Source organism: Diadema antillarum, unplaced genomic scaffold, assembly GCF_040938485.1.
Source record: "Diadema antillarum isolate AM-2024a unplaced genomic scaffold, OU_Dant_1.0 seq00000595_RagTag, whole genome shotgun sequence".
Lineage (NCBI taxonomy): Eukaryota > Metazoa > Echinodermata > Echinoidea > Diadematoida > Diadematidae > Diadema > Diadema antillarum.
In genome coordinates, this window is record NW_027271526.1 from 185,672 (window position 1) to 209,452 (window position 23,781).

General features: G+C 38.9%; 1 protein-coding gene across 2 annotated transcripts in view; it reads right to left on the bottom strand.

The window, feature by feature from the left end:
• The window catches only part of LOC139735729 (sodium- and chloride-dependent betaine transporter-like), a 93,744-nt gene extending 70,289 nt beyond the window's left edge, over positions 1 to 23,455 (bottom strand). The window contains exon 1 of one of the 2 annotated variants that reach the window (XM_071646478.1): positions 23,339 to 23,455. The gene's annotated coding sequence lies outside the window, so the exon portion shown is untranslated. Of the gene's footprint in view, positions 1 to 6,774; positions 7,275 to 23,338 lie in introns of those variants that run through there. The other variant, XM_071646477.1, reaches the window with a different exon arrangement.
• Between the last annotated feature and the right edge of the window lie 326 nt (positions 23,456 to 23,781).

Here is a 23,781-nt window from a genome sequence, read left to right on the forward strand (position 1 = left end):
GCTATTGTCCCGGAATGATGATACAGCTTGTGAAAGCCAACACAAGTTGTAACCATGGAGCTATTGTAACTTCGGTGCGTTTTGTTCTCACGTGGGATACGCACCTATAAGCCAGTTCACAGTTAGCTCAAGGGCACATTCGTACCCGACCTTTCTTTTTTATCAGTTGGGTAGGCACTTCACTCGTTTTCAAAGCGGAATCAATTTGCCCAACGTAACATTTTATGGATTTCATGTTCAAATAAAGAATGAACTTGCGAATAACAGATCGGCCCGACCAGAATGGTCAGTGTATTGACACTTCGACGGGCATCCATTTCTTTGTTTTGTGTTGAATGCATTTAACAACCTTTTTCTATCAATATTGCAAAATACAATATACCATCGGGCTTGCTGTCAGGTGAGTGTGCTAGCAACTTTTGTAAGGATCACAATAAATCATCACATCACAATGAATTTAAAAGCCAACATGTCTGATTGTACGCCAATTACTTTTTCTGCTCATGCGCAAAGTTGAACTGTAAAATGTTCATCTCTACAGACAGGAGACGGTCTGAATCGCTCGTATCAAGACATGCATAACACTGCTGTCTATACAAAAGAAGCTCGTACTATGATACACGAAACTCAGATGACGCGCCACATGCACTCAGCCGCAGGTGAAATAGCAGTATATAATATCACATGGTCGTACTTCAGTAAAAACGCGCAACTTCATCACGTTGTAATAATAGTCGGCAGAAGTCGAGTGGTGCCGGTAGGCGTGTTTTTTTTAGACGGCACAGATTGGGGAAACTAAAAATCTATCGGGGACCCTATCCCTAAACCTAACCCTAATCCTAATCCTAACCCTAACCATCAAACCCTAACCCTAACCCTAACCCTAACCCCAACCCCAACCCTAACCCTAACCCTAACCCTAACCATAACCAAAAACCCTAACCCAACGTTTTTCCCATAGGTTTAACACGCGCCATGCCCCAATCTGTGCCGTCTTAAAAAAAAAAAAACGCTGCCGGTAGAACAGCTAAGCCACAGAATCGGCTGCAAAAGCAGAAAGAGCAGTGTAGTGGCGATTGTTATACTTGGTATTGTAGTAGAAACAGAATTGGGTATATGAGTAAAAGGTGGGGATATCATCAGTAGTTTATATTAGTAATGTTGTAGCGCAAGGGTAAGATTAAGCTTGTTGCCATCGGAATAATTTGGGGCGTTTTCCCACTCTTCACAATCCAAATAGGGACACGCGTGACTAAAACTCGATTGTGTGTTGCATGTCTGTTTTTTTTTACCATAAATTGATAATTTCTTTGAAATCGGAATTACGATAAAGATCTCACTGTCTACACATGCTTGCGGCAAAATCCTTCGTAATTCATCACGAAAAAAATGGTGTCAAATAAGAAATACATTTTACCCCCAAAAAGCTCTGCCAAAATTATGCTGTGTAACGCCCTGAAGGTCTGAATTCAACATCGGGTCATACTCAGTCAATGAATCATGACTAAAATCGCCTTCCAAATTGAACCTTGTTTACTTTGTAGTATAGCAGTGCAAATATGAGACGCATGCCTTCGTGCACACACAAAGCAATCCTTCAACAACTGGGACAATTGGTCATCACACAATATACGGAAGGAAAAATATTCCGTTGTACTGCACAGATGTTAAAGGGATAGCATAGTTCTGGTTGAGCTGGGGATTAAGGTTTTAACTTTTTGTGAGATAATTTGAAATCACTTATATGAAATAATAAAGAGCAAAAACAAAGTAAAGCACAGTGGTCCTATAGTAAAGGGTGGGTCCACCTTTAATCAGGACCTCTTTGCTATTGGATGTCTCAGCCATTTCAAACCCAATTTTCATCAAATAAACGTTTAATTAATCTCAGAATCGTTCGCTCTTTGTTATTTCATTTAAGCATGGCTTCTAATTATCTCATCAAAAAGTTAAAACCTGAATCTCCATCTCGGAAAAAAAAACTATAACATCCTTTTAACATTTAGTATTGCCTCGCTACAGCCATCTCCCTCCGGTATACCTCGGCAAAGAATTATGCCTGTTCATTCGCATTATTTGTTATCGATATTTTTCTTTGGGGACATTGTGACATGCTATACCATCCACCTATTAAGGATCGATGCATTTCACTATAGTTGGGATACACCTTTATGTACAGTCAAACCTGTCTATAGCGGCCATCCAAGGGTGACGAAAAGAGTGGCCGCTATATCGGACAGGTTATCCGACTTTTGTGTGCACTGCCTACATGTACACGTAATGTGTATACATAAAATTATGCACACGTGTGTTTTATGCATTTAACAATGCCGGTGTTTATCAAGTTGGTGCACAGTGTGTATAGTCGTGAAGAAAGCTTTACACTAATGCATTATCATGACTAAATGAGTGATGAATGCAGCTGTAGCGATCACTGAACGTTGCCCATGAATGACTGGCACGGCAACAAAGCAGAAAAACACGCTGAAATATCGGCTCGGCAACGGCTCCATGTGGGTCTGTGGCCGCTATAGACAGGTTAAAATCTACCGCATGAAACAAAATTTGTGGCCGCTGGCCGCGTTCGACAGGTGACCGCTATACACAGGGTCTTTAACAGGGCTTTTTCTCTCGGGGATTTCCCAGTGGCCGCTACAGACAGGTGGCCGCTGAGGCAGGTTTGACCGTAAGTTGCTGCTACGTCGGACCATCCTCGGACAGACTGTTACAGTTGGAAAGATCTTTCATTTAAGGTAGATAGGTAGGTTCGTTAGATTTGAATACGTCTATGAACTGGCCAATATTGTCACACATTTTTTTTGCTCTCTCCATGGTAGCAATTTCTTGTTTTCAGGGCAGTATTTTAGAATACTTTCTATCTATACTTTCCGACAGTGCCTCTTGTTTGCAGCCCGTTCTTAGTACACTGTACAGTATATGCATAATAATACACTGCATTAATGAAACAATTGAATCTTACAGGACCTTTTATGGACTGCAAGACCTTAGTGCATGTCAACTTGGGTTTGGTAATAAATCACCCCCTGTTCATCACTATATTATGTGGCAAAATGAATATCTAGATATGTGCCATGATAATGTGTTAACTTATATATATAATAATATTTCTGCCATTTTTATTCAGATTATCTAGATTCTGTGGATGGCAATTTGTCAATCGCTGCTAAGTTGCTAATCATAATATAAGGATTAAGAAAAGACATTGGAATTCACCTTCCGCTAGACTGGGCATAACTTACACGCTGTTTTCGTCTCACTTCCCTGGTTAAACATATCAGTAATAGAGAAACGACTATACTCAGTCAGGGCCAGGTGTATTGGAATGTTTTGTTGTTATTGTTGTTGTTTTGTTTTGTTTCGTTTGTTGCTGTTGTTGTTATTCACATAGTTTAGCGGTGATTGACAGATGACGTTGTCATCGACAAAAACGTGGTTTGGATTTTTTTTTTTTTTTTTGTAGGCGTATTAAATCTGAAGAAAAGGGAAGAACATTATGAAAAAATATGATATTGCTCGTATTTACATATTCATTTGGCCACATGGTTTACTGATGATCAGGGCATAATAGGACTCAAAGCGACACAAGTCAAAATTGCATTACACAGGTCCTTTAATATCAGCACATGCCATTTTTAATACGCGAAGCCATATCAGCGGCACTTGTGAAAACCGGTATGATTTAACGGCGATATACAGTAGAAGTTCTACATGAAATGAAGACATTTCTTTTTAATTTATCGGCGAGGGTCTCTTTATAACAGAACTGAGAAATTATCCAATCTTAATTAGTCCTCCTATACGTCTAGACAGAATGGTCAGTCGAGGCATGTTGAATAAAGTTGATTATATTCCACTGGTACAGTAAGAAGATTGTTTAAGTAATTATGATTGTCCATTGATTTTGCTGCGTAAAGACCACAGGCAATGTTACTTACCCCTCCCTCTTTCTCTTTCTCTTTCTCTTTCTGTCGATGTACTATGTTCGATATGATACCAATCTCATTTACATACGGTTGCCATGCCAATAATATTAGGTCCCCTGGGCTAGCGAGATCTACAGCGATAACATCTGAAGACAATTCCGATACAAATATAGAAACATGGAGCAGGTGAATATTGTACATTTCACACCAGAAACATCCGTGAATGCAACGCTCGTTTGCCCTCAGGCCATGGAACTATGTGTATCATTATGGAGCTACACGAAGATGCGGGAGTATCACCATGGTTTGGCGGAGATACTACACAATGTACAGGCAAAAAGCTCGCCTATACGTGTAGTGAGGTCCTGCTACAATATGGAGTACATACATGGTCCTACACCTTCTTGGGTATTCACACAGTAATCCTACAGTGTATTTAAAGAGGGTTGCCGCATCACTACCGCATTCGGTAGTATGGTAAAGAGCAATATCATTATGCACTGAGTATTATGGTCGACCTGCGGGTTCCTGTTTTTTCTAAGGAAAAATTGGCCTTCATTCGAAACTCGTGTCGTCTGCACGAACTGCATGCCTTCACTTTGGCGCGCTTTTGTCGAAAAGCGGGGCGGGTCAGTCGGGTTCATGTACAATTTTGGTTACTATGGGAGTACGTCTCGAAAGAGCTTGGTACAATCCTGTATGTTATGGGCACACGCCTGCACTGAGCACGTTACGATGTGGACGGCGCTGATGAGTTTCTTAGATGACTATAATACGAAGTCTTTTAAAGTAACAAGGCATCAATCAAAGTGGCAACGGTGATGCTTCCTACAATAAAATTCCTGGTGTAGGCCTACTGACTGGAGTGTCGTTCAGGTTGTTTGATGTTGACAAATTCAACTGGGAATGGAATGAGAATGAAATATACTGAATTGTTATCACGTGTGTGTGTGTGTGTGTGTGTGGATATGATTTCAATTAGGCCTATATCAGTGTATTCTGGAAGGAAACACTGGGTTTATTTCCACGGCTTAGTCAAAACAACGCTACATTGCTCTTCTCATCAAAATAATGACTGCTATGCACATTCTTAAATAAATTGCTTTATTTTGTTTTATCGTCTTGGCACATCTTTGGTTATAATTTTATATATGCATGTTGATAGTCCACCTAATATGATTTCATGTTCTCAGATAAATGAAACTGAAAATGATGGATACTCTTATGCTATTCTCAAAGACAAATCTGGTCAATTTAATACTTTTCCAGTGATCACTTTCATCAAAACGATCCGATTATTTCACCAGTAGGCCCAAGTATTTATTACAACAATCTGAGTGGTTAATTAAGCCTACTTATACTCACTATTATATGTACTCGTATATTTGAAAGTTGGATTATATTGTTGTCGTTGTGTGTTTGGTGTCCTTTATACTTCGCTGTAGTTTTAACCTCATTTTAGTGATTAAAATTGAAGGAAAGACTAGAATACTGAATATCTAAGACGCAGAAATTGGTTTAAAGCTTAACGTTACAAGAATATATATAAACATATCTAAATTGTGTAAGAAGAGTATAAATGGATTCACAACACATGGTCACGTGACCAGAATGGCTAGCTATAGCAGACGTCCTGCTTGATAGAAGACTTGCTGGCACTTCTAGTGCCGTGACTTCCCGTTTTATATATATGTACGGGTTCTGCTATACCACTGTGTGTTCATTCCTCTGCTGTGACGTCATGGATTTCGATTAATAGTGTTAAACTCCTTTTATTATCTAACTCAACAGACAAGCTCATTACTTAATCTTCAGTATTCTGGGCACACACACACACACACACACACTTGTCATGTGCATTGAAAACAAAACAAAACAAACAAACAAAACAAAGCAACCATACTATACAAAAAAATAGGCAACTCAAAACATGAGGACACGAGGGGGAAATACCGCTACAGCACGCACGCATGTACTGAGCATACATGCACATTTACATACACACAAACCACACCCACACTGTCATTGCTTAGATCTATAGTAAAACCAGATAAACACACTTCTTGTCTCGGATGGAAAGTAGAATCATGTGTGCCTTGTTATATGCATCATAAAAATTATTCTGTGAAAGAGTGCAGGGCAAAAAAAACAAAAAAAAATATATATATATACATATTATTTTAGTCTTCTAAATCAGTGTTAAATACGATAGTTTTCTACTCTGAGAGAAATCAATAATGAAAGTCAATAAGCTATCAACAGCAAATCCGCCAGCGGTTTTCTTTCCGGAATATACGTTTTCTTTCGCGCACAACTTCCTTAAGCTTAATAAAGTCTAATGGAAAATTACAAGCATGGCCAGAGCAGAGTCACGCTCTGAACGAGGTACTTAAAATGGCGCGCCTTGATTAAACTGTTCCAACCTGGTATCATCGTGGGTATGCAATCACTGACACATGACAAGATCCCATTGTTTTTTTTTTCTTCGGTTTTTTCATTCTTAAAGATAGCTATATAGGAGACGCCACATGAGCAAGCTTTAAGTAAATTTCTATGCATGTTCCGCCATCGCCATGACAGGGAAACAAATCATGCTGCAATAGTGCCCGGCGTCATGCATCGTAAGATGGACAAATATAGTACGGTGTATTTAATGTACGTGATAACGCATATCACTCACAGTATTTGGATAGACTGTATAAAAAAGATAAACTATGTATATTGCCTTCATGGATTGTTGAGAGCGTTTGAATTGGCTGCACCCTTCCCGACGGAAATACACGGGTAAATGATCATACCGGTTTATCAATAACTGTGTATATACACTTACGTTCTTATTGCTGGACCGGAATAGAAGCGCGCGAACAAAGAGAAGTCTGACGAAGACACGAGGGGTTGGATCAGGATAGGCGGACCGATGGAAGTAAAAGGCAAGAAAAAGAATGTATGGAAATACAATTTGGCAATATATGGACGGATATTGTAGATGAAGTCGGTGGTGTCTTCACAAGGTTTCTCGCTCTTTCCATGTGTATGATAGCGTTCGGCGACCCACAGAGTGAACAGCGGCCACAGCACAGGGATAAAAAAGGACGTGAATCGTAAAATTCACTCGCACACAGTAATATTACAATCGAGAAGGGCAAGCTTCAACGTCTCGTTTAGTGCCTGTTGGGTTGTATTTCGACAATTGATACACAGGCAAAATATTGTGATTGTCAATGACAAAATACACACAGTTATGATTGGCGCGATATAATATCGGCGTGCGACAACCAACAGCTTCAGATGAGTACAGTATACGGCCCAACAGCCTGCTTCCGAAAGCTATTTGCTCCTAAAAAGCGATGTCACGGACACATTACAAGCTCGAATGTGTACGGGCGGCGATGTTCACTCGTGGTTTCCCCACGCGGGTGTGCATGAACCCGAGAGGTAGTTTCGGGCGAACTGCGCATGTGTGTATTAAATAGTGCGAGAGAGCATTCACGACAGACAGTGTACATGCGTGTGTATTCTGCATCGCTGGGAGCATGTCGTAGAAAATGGTACTGCGCATGCGTGTATTTATGTTCACAGAGGGTTGACAGAAACAGGGGTGGTGGAAGGGTGGTGGTGGCGGTGGGGAGATGCAGGGGAGGGGGGAGTGTGCGAGATACGGGAGTACGTGTGCATACGGTATTGGGTAAATTGATACACAGACAAAAGTTAATACACATTTACACATTTACACCGGATTGCAGATTAGACAGTGCAGGAGCTACGGAAACCTTCTTAATCATGAGAATAAAATGTCCATTATCATTATGGCTATGTGGTCATTGTTTTAATCCTCGTAAAACATAATTGGTTCATGTCGCTTTTATGTCGCTTTATGTCGGCGGGATATTGAGGAAAAATACTTGATATAGCATGAGTGTCATTTTTTCCTGTCAAACATTCTGCGAGGGCCTCAATATATGGGGGTAATGTATAACTGACCATCTGTAATATCATTGAGTTGACTTGGACAAACAATGTCTTTAGAGAGCACATCTATATTAACATCATACAGACCACCCTCGTCACATGGTCATATAACTGGACTGCCGGGTGTTTTCATTCATATAACATGCTTAGTGCACAGAACATCACAAATTAACTATTTACTTCATAATTTCAAAAAGAAACGGTTGCAAAAAAACAAACAAACAAACTAATTAAAAAATCATCTATTCAAAGAACAATGATTATGTAATCTAAGGACTATTTCAGCTTGTAATATTCAATTCATTCGCTTGTTTATTTTGTTAATAATGTCTAAAAATGTTCATTCCGTGTCGTTATGTAAAGAGCTTTGCACATTTCGCTTTACATTTTTTTTTTCATATCATCCTATCAAAATAATCAACTTTGACACCTAGGGATGACAACAATAGTTTAGTGTTATTGATGTTGTTTTAGTATCATTATTATTATTATCACTATTAATATCATTGTTGGTATTATTATTATTTTCATTATTATTATCATCATTATTATTAGGTGTTTTTCTTTTGTTTTGAGTTTTTACTCAAATGAGAAATTTCTCCATTTGAACACTCCTCCATAGATACCTTCAAAACATTCTGCGTTACTACGTTTTTATTGTGAAGGTCTTGTGATATTTATACCACCGGCATAATTTCATCTTTATGAATCAAACAGGAGTTCGCGTGTCAGTGCGATTTCTATAGGAAATGTATATAATGGTGTAATTGAGATTGCGATTTATTCAACACTTTCAGTAAACACAGAGGAAAGATACAGAAAATTGGCAACATGATACTACAACGGAGAAAAGAATGATCTCAATAAACATCAATGTCCCCATACTATTTCATTCATAAAATATCAAGATATTGTTAATTTAAAACATTTCTTTGTGAATACAACTGATAATACAAAAGACGTTGTCTAGTTTATTGTCCATCGAAGTTATCTTTAACGGTAAAAAGGACATCAGGCAAGAGCATACACACACACACACACACACACACACACACACACACACATGTGGTTAGTAGTGTACATTGATATTGTGTAATTTTAATATAATCATTTCATTGTGATAAAAATTGATATAATGTAATCATGATATAGTTAGCATATTATACGTATTTTACAACTCTATGCTGCTTGCAGTCTTATACTAGAAAGTCCTCTAACACCTTAAAAATTCAGAGCGACGGAATGTGGCGTGGTACGAGTAAAAGTACGGCGGATAGTGTTGCGTGTGTCGGTAATAAGATGCGCATAATGCAGCGGCGCAAAGGTTGTGATAGTGCCGCTCCGCAGTGTGCACACTGGCATTGTACTGCCCATTACAGCACTACTATGCATGTGCGTCTCACACTTCGTAGGAGTCTATAGAATTGGCTATGAAAACGCCCATCTCTTTAACAGGAGAAACGATATCCGTTTTGCACCATTTCAAGAGATCTATGTTCATCCTAAATATCCCCTAATTTTTATCATCTCCAGTTTATCAAAGTGTGCTCATTCTTCTCCCCGAAAACAAAGTACAAGTACAAAGACCAATCTTTTACCAGAAAAAAAAAAACCATGTAGAATCTGCCTTTTCGATTCTTGAGTATGAACTGTATGCGTTTCAGACCACTATGAGATTCGCCCGTTCATCTACTCGTAAGTATACCCTTAATTTCAATGGCCGGATGAGTTACATTCATCAAACTCGTACCCTTGACCCGCTACAAAGGCGGAAGCAGCACCGTGACACCCTCAATGACACCCCCACCCCCTTCCCAATAAAAAATGATTTAAACGACTACGGCATTTTTATAAGCACGCGGGCTTTCGGCTCCAGCATAACATCTGAGCGTGAATCTGTTGGATTTGATACTATATGTGAAATACAAATGGACATTATATTCTCTATTCGAGACCTATAAAATGTTTGATATGAATCGTGATCCAACAGTGAATATCTATAGTAGCACGGATGTCTACGTCTCTCATTAATGGATTTTGTTTTGTTTTGTTTTGTTTTTTTTTGTGTGTGTGGCTTTGTTTAGGAGGGGTAGGTGGGGTTATCCTTGCGCCGACCCTATCAATAATTAAAACACCTTTTTAATTATACTAATTTGATAGCTAGCCATTTCGGGCATCACGTTAAAGTTATGTGATCATTTTGCTGATTGAGACTTGGACAAAGCTACAACTATAATGCCAATCATAATGAAAGACATACAAAAAACAAAAACAGCAACCAAAGACAACTGATGGATGAAAAGCGTGATCAGTATATATTTTGTCGACAAAGTGTTACATCGTTTGGATTTTCTCTCCTTAACACTATCGATGTCCAGATACATCTGTTCTATACTTATGTGAGTCCTCGCTAAGATCTGATGCATCTGCAGAGATATTGTCATTGTCATCCCAACCCCCCCCCCTTTATTTCCCCCTATTTCCCCCTTCTTGTGAGTGAACAGAAATTAGCTCTGCCGGATGAAGCTGAGACATTTGCATATAGCGGACCACATTCTCCATCCATGTATACTTCATTCCGTCACCGGAAGATACTGATTATATAAGCCTACCATTAAATGGCATGATGGGATACCATGCCCTCATCACTGGCGTCTCTATAGGCATGAGGTGAGGCTGCACGATACACGTTACCCCTCCAGCTGAAGATGATCTGGGTTGGATGACACGCATTGCTACCCCCCCCCCCCCCCGTATAAAGGAGAATACAAGTGTCTTTGCTTCTTCTTGTGTGTGTGAGTGTGTGTGTGTATGTGTGTGTGTGAGTGTGTGTGTGCGCTCGCGCGCGCGCGCGTGTGTGTGTGCATGTATCCCTCTTCATATACAAAATTCTTTCTTTTTCGTTCGTAATATTGACAATGTGGAATTTAAGTTGTCATAATGAAATTTGTATTTTGCAATTAACTAATTTGTATTAAATTATCATTGTTTATATGAAAAAGAAAGAAAAATAAAAGATTGACACACACAAAAAATGTGTGTTTTCGATACTGCAGAAAAGAACACAGCGTCCTATATACAGTGTGTTCACCATACTCGGATATGTGAAAACGCTCGAATCTAACAGCGTGAACACGATTTCACATGGTGCTGTGGTTTTTCACAGTGTTCACAAAGTAACATTCTGTTTCACACTGTGAATGACGATACACGATGTGTTCACAATGTTAAAACGATGTGAAGAGAATTCACACCGTTCATAATGTGTTCACACAGTGTTTCACGTGGTGTTTAACACTGTGGGACATTCTGTTCTTTCCAGGAGGGTTAGGAGATGTTTTATTTTCCTCTCTTTTTTTGCCGGCGTTTGTTTGGTTGTTTGTTTGTTTGTCAGCATGATTTTCTAAAAATTTTGAATGGAGTTGGTCAAGTGCCGGCCTCTTTTTTTATACGGAGCACAAGTCCATTGTGGTCTAAAAGAAGCGGGAGATCAGTTTTGTGTGGGTGATATGCCATCCCCTCATCACTGGTGTATCTGTAAGCATATTTTTTACATTGAGGTGAGGCCGCATGATACGTTACCCCTTCAGCTGAGTATGGCCTGGATTTCATGACACGCATTGTTACCCCCGGTGTAAAAGGAGAATACATTGGGCTCTTTTGTGCGTGTATTTTATGCAGTTTTTTTACTTTATTTTCTTTTATGTTTTTGTTTTTTGCCGGCGTTTTGTTTACTTGTTTGTTTCTTAGCATGATTTTTCGAAAAGTTTTGAACAGACCTGGTCCAGTGATACCATCTTTTCTTTTTCTAATACAGAGCATAGGTCGATCCGTTGTAGCATAAAAGAAAGGGGAAGTCGGCTAGGGGTGGGGACTGAAGGCATGATACGGTACCAAGGGCTTATTTTGACAGGAATGCGGGCACATGGTGCGTCGGTTGCGGAGAGGTTCGAACTCAACGAGTTCCTCCGAAATCATTTTATTTTGGTCACTAATCCGCAACGAGCCGCGGCGCTTCACAGCCTGAATTCCTCTCGCTGGTCAGTGGACCGTATATTTTCATAATGTGTAAACAATCTGAATGCAAGAACTTACAGAAAAGCACCTTTTTTTCAAAGGTTTTAAGTAAGGTCATCATTAAACAGATAAAAAATCTTTTCAACAGACCGCTCTGCAAATGCGTATTCATTTTATATGTCTGTTTTCCTACCGCACAGCCTATCAAAGATGAATTTCATTCACCTCCCATGAAATTCCATCGGCTCCCTTAGTTGTTGCTAGGTAGGGCAAGCTTGCGACAAGCTTTGTGTTAGTTAAGGTAACTTCTGTAAACAAAGCATGCGTAAAAATCTAGACGCATTACATGACCGGTCTACCATACTGCACTCATTACGTAACAAGTAGAATCTTTAGAAATATCAAGATTATCACAAGAGATATCACTGTAATTATTTTCTTTGTTTTTGAGCACGCAGCTACAATCATAGTTCACTTCGATAAGACAGATGGATAAATCGTTGTTTGCATTTAAACTCTTTATATTTACATTAAGTCGTTGGTTGCTTGTTTCATGTCCTTCTGAATCATTGCCTATCTTCCCCCCCCCCCTCTCTCTCTCTTTATCTCTTTATCTCTCACCCTGTCATTTTTTCTTTATCCTTCTTAAAGTGCACATGTCTCTCTTGCAAACCCTGAAAATTAGATTCCTTTCATAAGCCGATATATTGTAGAGGTATAAATTAGACCTGTCCTTAGAAAACCTGAACTGGGAGCTTCTTTTACATAAATGGGGAAGTAACACTCTAGATTTCCAGAGGATTTATTCGGACATCGGGAGGGGGAGAAATCCATCAGCTTTTCTCGATACAAAGGGGGGGGGGGCGTATTTTCGAGCGACTCTTGGTTAGTTTTTCATTTCTTATTTAAAGGAGAACTACGGATGAATTTCAGGCTTTTACATTTGAACAGCTATAAATTAGTTAAACTGAGTACAGAGTTTCAGAATTTATAGTGATTGGGATGAGGAATAAAAATGTTTTCAAAATTTATAACAAATTGCAATGAACAACGATGATGACATGGCAGCCTCACAAGAATGCATGAGCAGGGGCTCAAAGAAGCAGAACAAAAGAAGGCATGCATAAAATTCTACACAGGTGAACTTGTTATTTAAGCAAGCAGTATTATAATGAATTACACTGCTACATTTCTGAAATATGTGAGGCTCCTATGTCATCAACATTGTTCAGTGTAATTTGTTTAAGGTTTTTCAGAGTATTGGTTTCTCTGCTCAAGGACCACAATAAATTCCACAAATCTATACATGGAGCTGTTTATTTATGTACCAGATGATGTGAAATTATGAAAATCGTCTGGAATGCCCCTTTAAAAACTCAAGGGTGAATTACCGTATATACGATTTCATAACGATGTTTGAAGACATTCTTAAACCGTGCAAAGTTTCATTATGTCATTTTTACAAATGCTTCTTAAAATGCGCGTGTCCCTCTCGCAAACCCTGAAAATGAAATTCTTTTCACAAGCCGATATATCTATGGAGGTAGGCAATTCAGACCTAAACTGGAAACTTCTTTTAGACGGAGAAGGAAACAATTCTCTAGATTTCCAGCGAATTCATTATTTTATACAGAAGGGGAGCGGATTTTAGAGTGACACTGCGTGGGTTAATTTTTCAATTATCTAAAAACTCTGTGATCAATACCGTAAGGTTTCACACACGATGTCTGGAGACATTATTTTTTAAACCATGCAAAGTATCGTGACGTTTGCAAAAATGATAAGTGACCTTTAAAATGTTCCTAGAGAATGACAAACTTCCGTCAACACTTAATTTGCACCTGCCGAACCAAGAAAATCTTACACTCGCCTCTTGTGCTTATTTGCACAAAGAACTCAAGTTTAGAGTACACCTGTTGCATTGCTTTTTACATAAGCAAATCGATGTAAAAATTTGTAAAACAAAAAAATCAAATAAACAAACGAAAAACGAACAAATATTTCTTTCGACGTCCAATAGAATGGGTATAAGTTGTATGTTTCCCCGAATGTCCTATGTTAGTATCATATTAGTAACATAGAAACATTGAAGTTATGCTCCGTATGGGCAAACGTGCATCGCTTTGTTAATTATATCATTACTTGGGAATTCAATGATTGATAGATGACGTCACTGACAGAATGTCGGTCTGGAACGTTCTTTCTTTCAATTTCTTTGTTTGTTCTTTTTTTAGAGGCATCCAAGAGATCTGAAGAAAAGTAGTAGAAAAAGTATCATAAAACATATGACACGTATTTAGGTATTCATTTGGACAAGAGTAGTAATGAAGATATCATGAATCCACGCAGGTCAACATGCATTATTTTGCATTGAATAGTTCCTTTGATAGTCTCAAGATGACGGTTTAAAGTTATTGTATCGCTTGCTAATAGCTAATTGACTTACGGAACAATTTGATCGAAAGTTTACTCATGTAGATAAATTACAATTTTACATCTACTGAAGATGGCTGTGTGTTGCCTTCACTTGTCATATTTCAATATTCTTTCTGATGTCTCGTCAGGAGTTGATTGCAAGCCATTGCAGTCGCACAACAGTAAATTTTGAGACATTTTTGAGCAATTAAAAGGGTTAAGACTTGAGCAGGATTTTTTAAGGAAACCCACAGTGAAAAAGGAGTGGGAAGGACACGTTCTGGTCTCAGAGCTTAAACGAACAAGATCGAGATCATTCTAGTCAATTCTAGTCTAGAAAGGAGATCACCCTACACCCCCCCCCCCCACCAATCCTCCGCAACAGCAATAACAACAAAAGATTGATCAAAAGAGGCTTTAGAGAGAACAGGACAAAATCAAGGACTATAGTTTCATTAGAGATGACATTGTTACTTTCGTCATAGGCAGCAAAAACAGGAAAGACTTGTCGTCAAGGTCGCACCCTTTTCAGGACTTTAATTAAAGTCTCACCTTAACATAGCTGCCACCTGTTCTACGCGGCCACTATGAGCTCTCCAAGTGATAAATTATGCTTAAAGGACGTTATCTTTTACATATACAGCGGCTGCCTGATGTCTAATACAGTAATGCACAAATGACCACCTTTCATTTACCTCCTTTGGCCATCAACATTATTATATCGTCCCTGTGTACCAGCGAGAGAATTAGTTACAATTCTTAATCAGAGTTAAAGCTTCCACCACCAGTTCCTGTCCCACTAGTCCCAGTTCTCCGTCCACGCAGTTTCTGCATCTCACGTAAAGGCCTCTGTGGTGCCTTGTTCTCTCATTAATTTCTGAGATTGGGCAGTGTGTGCGCGACGCATTAATAGTGACATCATAATTATGACATTGTGTATACATTGATTACAACATTCTACAGGCGAGTTATTGTATACGAGAGACTCAATGTGTGTGGCGACTATAATAGATCATGATATAAATTGTATCAAAATACTGTCCACAAATATGTGCCTATTTACTGCCTGTCTGTATACATAAAAAATCCAAATTTCACCTTTTCTCTTTTGCAATATCTATACATGTATCTCATTGCACGAGCCAGTGGTGTACTCGAACGTTTAATATTAAACACTGCAGAGTGGCATGGGACTAATGTTTCTTTTTTACAGTCTGTCACCAATGGGAAGGGCAGAGTTTATATATAAGTGGCAAATTTAAGAAAATAAAAGGAATGAAAAGGAGGGCGAGCTCATGAAGGAAATACAGGAATAGCATGATTGCGTGCTGTTGACATGCGAGGATGAAAACACAGTCCAAATAGTGCAGTGGCGGGTGGTATTCTGTGCGGGGTATTATATCACGTGCGCGCCTCGCGCTGGGATGACGTCAGCCAGTAAAGTAATGACGTATGCTGCATTCGGGATCCCTGAATCATCCCACAAGAATGAGAATTACTTTGAGAAGAAAAGTCCCGCTAGTCCAAGCGACGTGACGCTGAAAGGCGAGGCTATAGGATGGGGTCAGGGGTAAGGTGAAGGGGGGGGGGGATGAAGAGAGAGGTTTTTAAACTGTGCACAGTGGGGGATGCTTTGATAATTTAATGCATATTATGCTCTAGACATGGTGTAATGATATAACCACGACATACGCTTACAGCGTATAGTATGTGTCTATATACTTATGATGAATGTGCAACATTCTCTGTGGAAGCGAAGTGCATTGCAATTAAAAGAGAAGTATATAGCTAAAAACGAAACATCTCCTTCACCCAAATTTTTGTACGATGATGTCGAAAAATCATCACCTTGGATAACACTGCTCGAGATGATAGACAGTTAAGTTCTTTCAAGTACTTCTCCTTACAAGCTGCCCACCATTATTATGATACGACACTGCACCCTGCCCCTCTTCACAAACTAGTTGTGGCATATGAGCCTCCAAAGTTCAAATAATTATGTTGTCAACGGTCTCCTATCGCGCCCATGCAGTTATTGCGCGCCTGTCACCCCTCGCTCCTTTGCTCATTAGCACCTCTTAGCTCACTCTTTCCATCACATCTTTTTCCCCCTGCATTTTCTCAAGTTCTCTCTCTCGTTCCTGTTTTTCCTTTCTCCATATCTCAGTCTGTCCCTCCCCTTTATCCTCTCTCTTCCCACTTTCACATTTCTCCATCTGTAGCTCTTTATATCTGTAGATCTCCCCGCTACGTCGTTATGTGTCCGACTTTTTTCAGTGTCCTCTCTTCGTATCTGTTCCACACAAGTCAACATGAATTATTTTGCTTTGCCTATAGTTCTTTGATAGTCTCAAGATGATTAACTAGAATTGTATCACTTGCTAATTATCGCTTGGCCTAGGGAATGATTTGATCCAGAGTTGACCTCATGCAAATAAACTACAATTTTACGTCTACTGAAGATGGCTATGTGTTGTCTTTACAAGTCATTAGTTATCTTTGTGAATGATATTTTCGGATATCTCATCAGAAATTGATTGCAATTCGATTGCAGTTGCAAAACAGTAAAAGTTGAGAAATTTTTGAGTGATTAAAAGGGTTAAGACATGAATAGATTTTTGAAGGAAATCCAATAAAAAAGGAGTGGAAAAGACTTTTATCCCGACATCAGAGATAAAGCTGAACAAGGTTGAGAACATCCATAAGTAACGGAAAAGCAGATCGCCATATTTTTATTCGTGTATACAGGCTTCGATCTACTCGCTACTATTAGGTCTGTCCGTGTTCCATCTCCTCTCTTCGTATTTGTTCTCTCTGCCTAGGCTGACGTGATCGCAGAGAAAAGCAAACAGAACCATGTTTTGCCTTCTGTCTTGAGAGGATATCGCCTCATATCATTCCTCCAGTGTACTACCATCATCTCTTGCAGACTCTTTTTGTCTCCTCCATTTCTTTTCTAGCCGTCACGGTCAGGGCTCTCTTTTTCATCCCCTCTATCAACAGGAGTTATGATCCCGGGGGAGGGGACGCTGACCCGATGATGATGATGATAATAAGAATATCACTTTAAGTCACCAGCAGGAACCCCCCTCCCCTCACAACCACCACCACCCCTTAGCCTACCCCCCCCCCCCCACACACACACACTTTCCCCGTCAGTGCAAAGGCAGCTTCTCCAACCTTCATATCAACAGTGGCGACGGTTTTCTGAGGAGGAAGGTACAGGGGAATTTTTTTCCATGGTGAGATTGGAAATCAGGCCAGAAGTGATACACCTTAATCAGTGAGTCTACTACCTCCCCCCCCCAAAAAAAAAAAACCCACCCACAACAAACAACAAACAAAAACAAAAGCAAAAACACGCACACACACACACACACACACACACACAGAAGAATATTCGCCACTGTTGTGTCAAGGTTAGTGACACGTATAAATGCTCAAAGTTACTCCAACTGTTATATGTTTCCTTTATCCCGCTTATATGTTGATGTTTAAAATCAGAATTCACACTGCCCCGAGGACATATTTTGCCTGTATATAAAGCTATATCCATGCAGATGATACGGATACTTCCAAATAACAAATTAGCTCACTGTCACTATTCCGATGGTGTATGAGCCGGATTGTCATAATTTTCATTGATGATCTGAAATTATTTTACGGAGATTGCTGTAAAGAGTCATTAAGTTTTACAATTCTCCCAAAGGCGTGTTACGTGGTATCATACTGAAACAATTTAATCTCCATCACATACAAATGCGCTTCATTAGTAGTTGTTACTCTTGAATCCTGGTAATAACTGCCTTGATCTTCTTTTACCGTGCTAGTACAGGACTTTTTTCTTTAATTTCCCATCGGTGATTACTTTTTGTAACGAGCATCGCATATGGAAAAAAAAAACAGAAGGTGGTCATAGACCAATAACCGTTTGGTATCTGTACTGTTTGTGTTATAGAGATTGAAAACATATAGGGCGAACAATATACCTTTTTTATATCCACACAATTGGAAAAAAAAAAATCTGATCAACTATTCAGCTCGTAGTTTTGTCAGCCCTTAAAGGAGACCTCCGGATGATTTTCAGATTTTTACATTTGAACAACTATAAATTAATTATACTTAGGAAATAGTTTCAGAATTTATGATAATTGGGATGAAGAAATTTCACAATTTATAACAAATTGCAATGAACAAGGATGATGACATGGCAGGGTCACCATAAGAATGCATGAGTTGGGGCACAAGGAAGCAGAACAAAAGAAGAAGGCATGCATAGATTATACACAGGTGAACTCGCAAGCAAGCAGTATTGTAATGGAATTACACTGCTACATTTCTGAAATAGGTGAGCCTCATATTATGTCATCATCCTTGTTCAGTGTAATTTGGTAAAGGATTTTCAAAGTATATTTTCTCTGCTGAAAAGCCACAATAAACACCACAAATCTTTACATGGAGCTGTTGATCTATGTACTACATGATGTGAAATTATGAAAATCGTCTGGAATGCCCCTTTAAGGGTGAGCTGCGCTATGATATTCAAGTTCGTGGAAATTTGACGTGATCATAGAAAACAATCTTGCTTTCTTTGTTCGGTTTGCATTGAGGTACAAAGCGTCACAATGTGTGCGTGTTATATATAAATTCTGTGATTGGGCAAACGACACGGAAGTGCATATGGAGACTGACGACCTTCCCTCCTCTGGGACTGTATGCGGATGAAAATCAGAACTGCGCCTTGGATACAGTAGCCTTTTGACAAGGCCTCGTGGTTGGAAAGAGAGAGAGAGAGAGAGAGAGACTGCGAGAAAACGAGTGAAGACGAGGCCGAGTGGCGGTTTCATGTTCACCCATTTCTCGCAATGCCTGGTGCAGCGAGTTAGTCTCATTCTTCAGCCAAGAGGCCTTGTCAAAAGGCTATTATGGATACAGGAGCGGCTGCATCCAGGACCCACACTGTGATGACAAGAGTCCGAAATGACGACAACCGCTGCCATGACAACCAGAGCAGCTTACACGAGAGAGATGAGGGTTGGATGGCAAGGAAAGGAGAAAGAAGGAATGAGGGATGAAAGATAACACGACTAATGGACTTTCACGTCTGACGTGTTGGTTGATCGCGGTGAACACATTGATTGAATAAAGATCTATACATTTTGCTCGCGCCTTAATAGCTTCGTCCTGGAGATGGACAGTCGACAGGCAATACAACATACACTTACCAGTCTCCACGCATGCACAGCGCAAGAAGAACATTATGTTTTCCCATCTCCCAGGTATACATGATACAAAACACATACTAGGTGGTGAATGTGGAAACGGATAGGCCACAGAGAACGACATTCCATAGAATGATGTAGTGGAGATAGTTATTTATACACACATGCAGTCTCTCCTTAACAAATCGTATATAGCCTATAACAGTAATATTTCCCTCTCTAGTAATGAAACTGAAATGAAACCTTAGACTTGCATACACTTTTATAAGTGATTCATCGCCTGCCATGACAGGTGATACAACACGATGTAAAAAGGTTTCACGTAATGGGACTTCAACTAATAAAGTGTTGAAAGATGTAATGACACATTATAATTGAATTTGAATAATGTAACATAATTACGGAAGGGAAAGTACTTTGGCTGCTTAACCGCAGGCCACCATACTCTGCTGTATATATATATATATATATATATATATATATATATATATATGATATATGATATATAATGTATAGCAGAGTGTGGTGCTATACTCTGCTATATATAGCAGAGTACAATCACCACAATCAATTCACAGTGGTGCATAGATATATAGATATATATGCACTCAACCAAAAAAGAAAGTTCCCCCTAGCATTTTTGGATATATCTCAAAAAGTATTTTACCGATTTTCATAATTCGAACGGGAATGGATAGGGAATTTTATTACTCATAACATGAATGGCATATCATTGCCATCAGATATCATTATTGGTGTGAAAAAAAATGCATTTCATGCCAAAATGCATGGAAAAAAAAAGTTGCATTTCAGTGATTTGCATTGACTTTTTACACAAATTAAATAATAATCAAACAATCACTCATGATTCTGAACTATTAAGCATGGTTTATTGCATATTTCTCTATCTCTTTTTTTTATGAGCATACAGTGAAGTATCTAATACCGGGTAATTGATATGTCCACCATCCGCTTCAATGACCAGCCGGCATCTCTTCCTCATACTGTTAACTGAAGTTTGACCTTAGCGCTGCTCAATGTTGGCCCATGCTCTCTGCTAAAAGCACATGGCTTCGACCAACATTTTGACATTGAAAAGGCCTATTGTTTAAAAAGTATGCATAACATCTGTTTAATAGGGAAGCACATTGTACCTGAAGAAATTCCTGAGATTTACATAACAATTTAAAAAGGTCATTTGCTAACGTGCATAGGATATGTACACAATATGCTTCATATAACCTTAAGTGCAACTTTTTTCCCCACGCATTTTGACATAAAATGCATTTTTCACACCAATAATGATATCTGGTGGCAATGATATGCCATTCATGTTATGAGTAATAAAATTCCCTGTCCATTCCCGTTTTAATTATGAAATTCAGTAAAATACTTTTTGAGATATATCCAAAAATGCTACGGGGAACTTACTTTTTTGGTTGAGTGTGTATTCGTATATATAGACACAATCTACTGCTCTTTGAGCTTGATTTCGCTTTGGTATCGGTTCCATTTAAGTTTCTTGAAGTGTTGCTATTATTGAATGGCACACATGGTTTTAAGATTGCTGTAGGTGTACGCAGAAACCTCCCCCTATTGAACACTCAAGCAATTATTTCAACGTGTGCTAAAATCTGGGATTATATAAGATTTTAGGAAGTGCTAATAGCCAAAGGGTTTCGGCATACCAAACATTTGACTAGGCAAAACCTTCTTTACGGGTTAATCACAAATAGCCACTTATCTCACCCATTTCTACGTAAATCCCAATAGCAGCCAGTTTGTTGCATAATCAAAGCGTGAGCTGGACTGTTCGCTGATATCGACTGGACGAGAGAGACATCCAAATTAAACTGCTGGGGTATGTTGTTGAAATTAAAATTTGCAGAATATGATAATGTGTACACGTATATTACATGTATTGTGTATAAATATATATATGTATATATTATATGTATATATACATATATATATGTATGTATGTATATATGTATATATATATATATATATCATATACATATATATGTGTATGTATATATGTATATACATGTAGATATTTATCATACATACATACATGTATATTATATAGAGAGAGCAACGTCCGCCTCAAGTCTGATTTCTTTCACTATGCTACCCACAATGAGGCACCGCGCACGTTTAGGGCAGGAACAATATCTCGCACTGTATATATGCCATAATATCATATACATAATATATATATATATATATATATATATATATACATATATATTCATATATCCGGTATCAAATAATAAATTTATCGATTAGGAACATGATATCCTTCATAACAATTGAGGAAGTTCATACTGTATAAAATTTACTTGTGCTCAGATGAAACAATGCGGAAATTGTAGAAACATGAATTGATATGCACCACTGTGAATTGAAGGAAGGTGATGACTTTATATAGATCTTGGGGTGAGTAAAGAACTTATCAATCAAAATCGTGAAGTCTAAATGGATACTTAGGTTGATGGATTGATAATACGTTACCAGGAAGTGCATATAGACCAGATGATTATTCAATAGTCTTATTTAAAGATTGATGTCACTGTTTTACAAGTTATGGATACACAAAATCGACTGCAAATAATGATGATGATGATGATGATAATAATAATAATGATAATAATAATAATAATTACGATAATAATAATAATAATAATAATAACAACAATAAATATGATAACAAAAATATGATTAAAGCCTACGTATAGTTGGTAGCCGGAGTTCAGGTTTCAAATTCAGATATTCAATTCATTTTATTGGTACATTTTCACGTGGAAATGGAAACATGGGACAGCTACTGAGTATATACCAGTTAGATTATTCCGCCGACACACAGATCGGCTGGTATAGGCCTTCTCCCGCCATTTGGGCGGTGCGCACACACACTCACGAGCGTAGTGGTACACACTGTATCCTTATAGACTGCTGAATGTGTGTTTATTGATCAAATCGATTCATCTGCCGCCTGTTCAAAGGGAGTACAATGCTCGTTTCCAAGTCTTGTCCAATTAGTAAACCCCTCGTGTGTACGACCGAACTGTCACCGAATCTCGTGCGTACATAGTACCGTGATCATATAGCTCTGCGAGATGTATCATAATATAAGCATTTTCTCACAGATCACAGATTATATGAAACACATACTACATTTTCGATACACTCTCTGTGTATCACATTGTACTGAAACAGAAAGCATATTACTGAAAAAAACTCACAAAAACAAAACACACACCTGAGAACGATGTGACTTTTCATAATACCTGAATGTTTATGAAACGGATGAAATTTGGATGTATCAAAGTTTGGTGGGAGTCATTCTCGAAATAGGCCCTAAAGAATAATCCAAGAATCCTAAAAGATATTTTTGTTTACATTGGTGTCACCGATGGTCATGTCAGTGATGTGGTAATGGAACTGGCCGTCAAGTGCCAGAAACGGACACAAGATTTCAGCGTTAAAGTGTCACAATTTCTTCCCCTGCCACAAGCAAACTGCAGGTTAAATTATTTCATTCATTTCGAATAAAATAGGTAAAACGCACAATGCTACATAGGCCTTGGCATCTTGCCACTCTCAGACAAAACTATTAACCCTAAAAGCCGATCGCCCGTATCCGCTCTGAGTTAGTGGAAATTTCCATTACAAAAATAAACAAGGATGAGGGCACTCAGTTGCACTGGTGATGCCTACCAACCTTGTTAGGAATGAATAATCAGAGAAAAAGAAGGTGCAAGGACTTACCGAATTTTGACTGCCGTGAAAGGAAAAAAAATGCGTTTGAATGCTTGTCTCAAATAAAAAGTCTTTAAAAATCCAGGAGCACAACACGGAGTTCGGCAAGAGCGTTTGGGTGAAGCGCGTGGAGTAACAAGCCCGTAGTGACGGTGTAACGCGTGGTCTAGGTGGATAGTGCCTCGTGTCGCGGGAAAAAGCCGGCTCTTTTCTCTCGCTTCACGTCTACTGTACTCGCTACGAATGAATGAACAACTGGTAGAATGAATGGGAACGAATCGCGCGCGTCGCATACCGTAGTCACCTCCACACTGGCTTCTCTGAATGAGAATTGTCTACTTCAAGGTTTCGCCCATCGATTCCGCCAATAGGTATAATCCTATTGCACAAAGTGAGACATTGGTTATTCAAATAGAACGACACTATGGGAACGCTCAAGGGGGGGGGGGGGG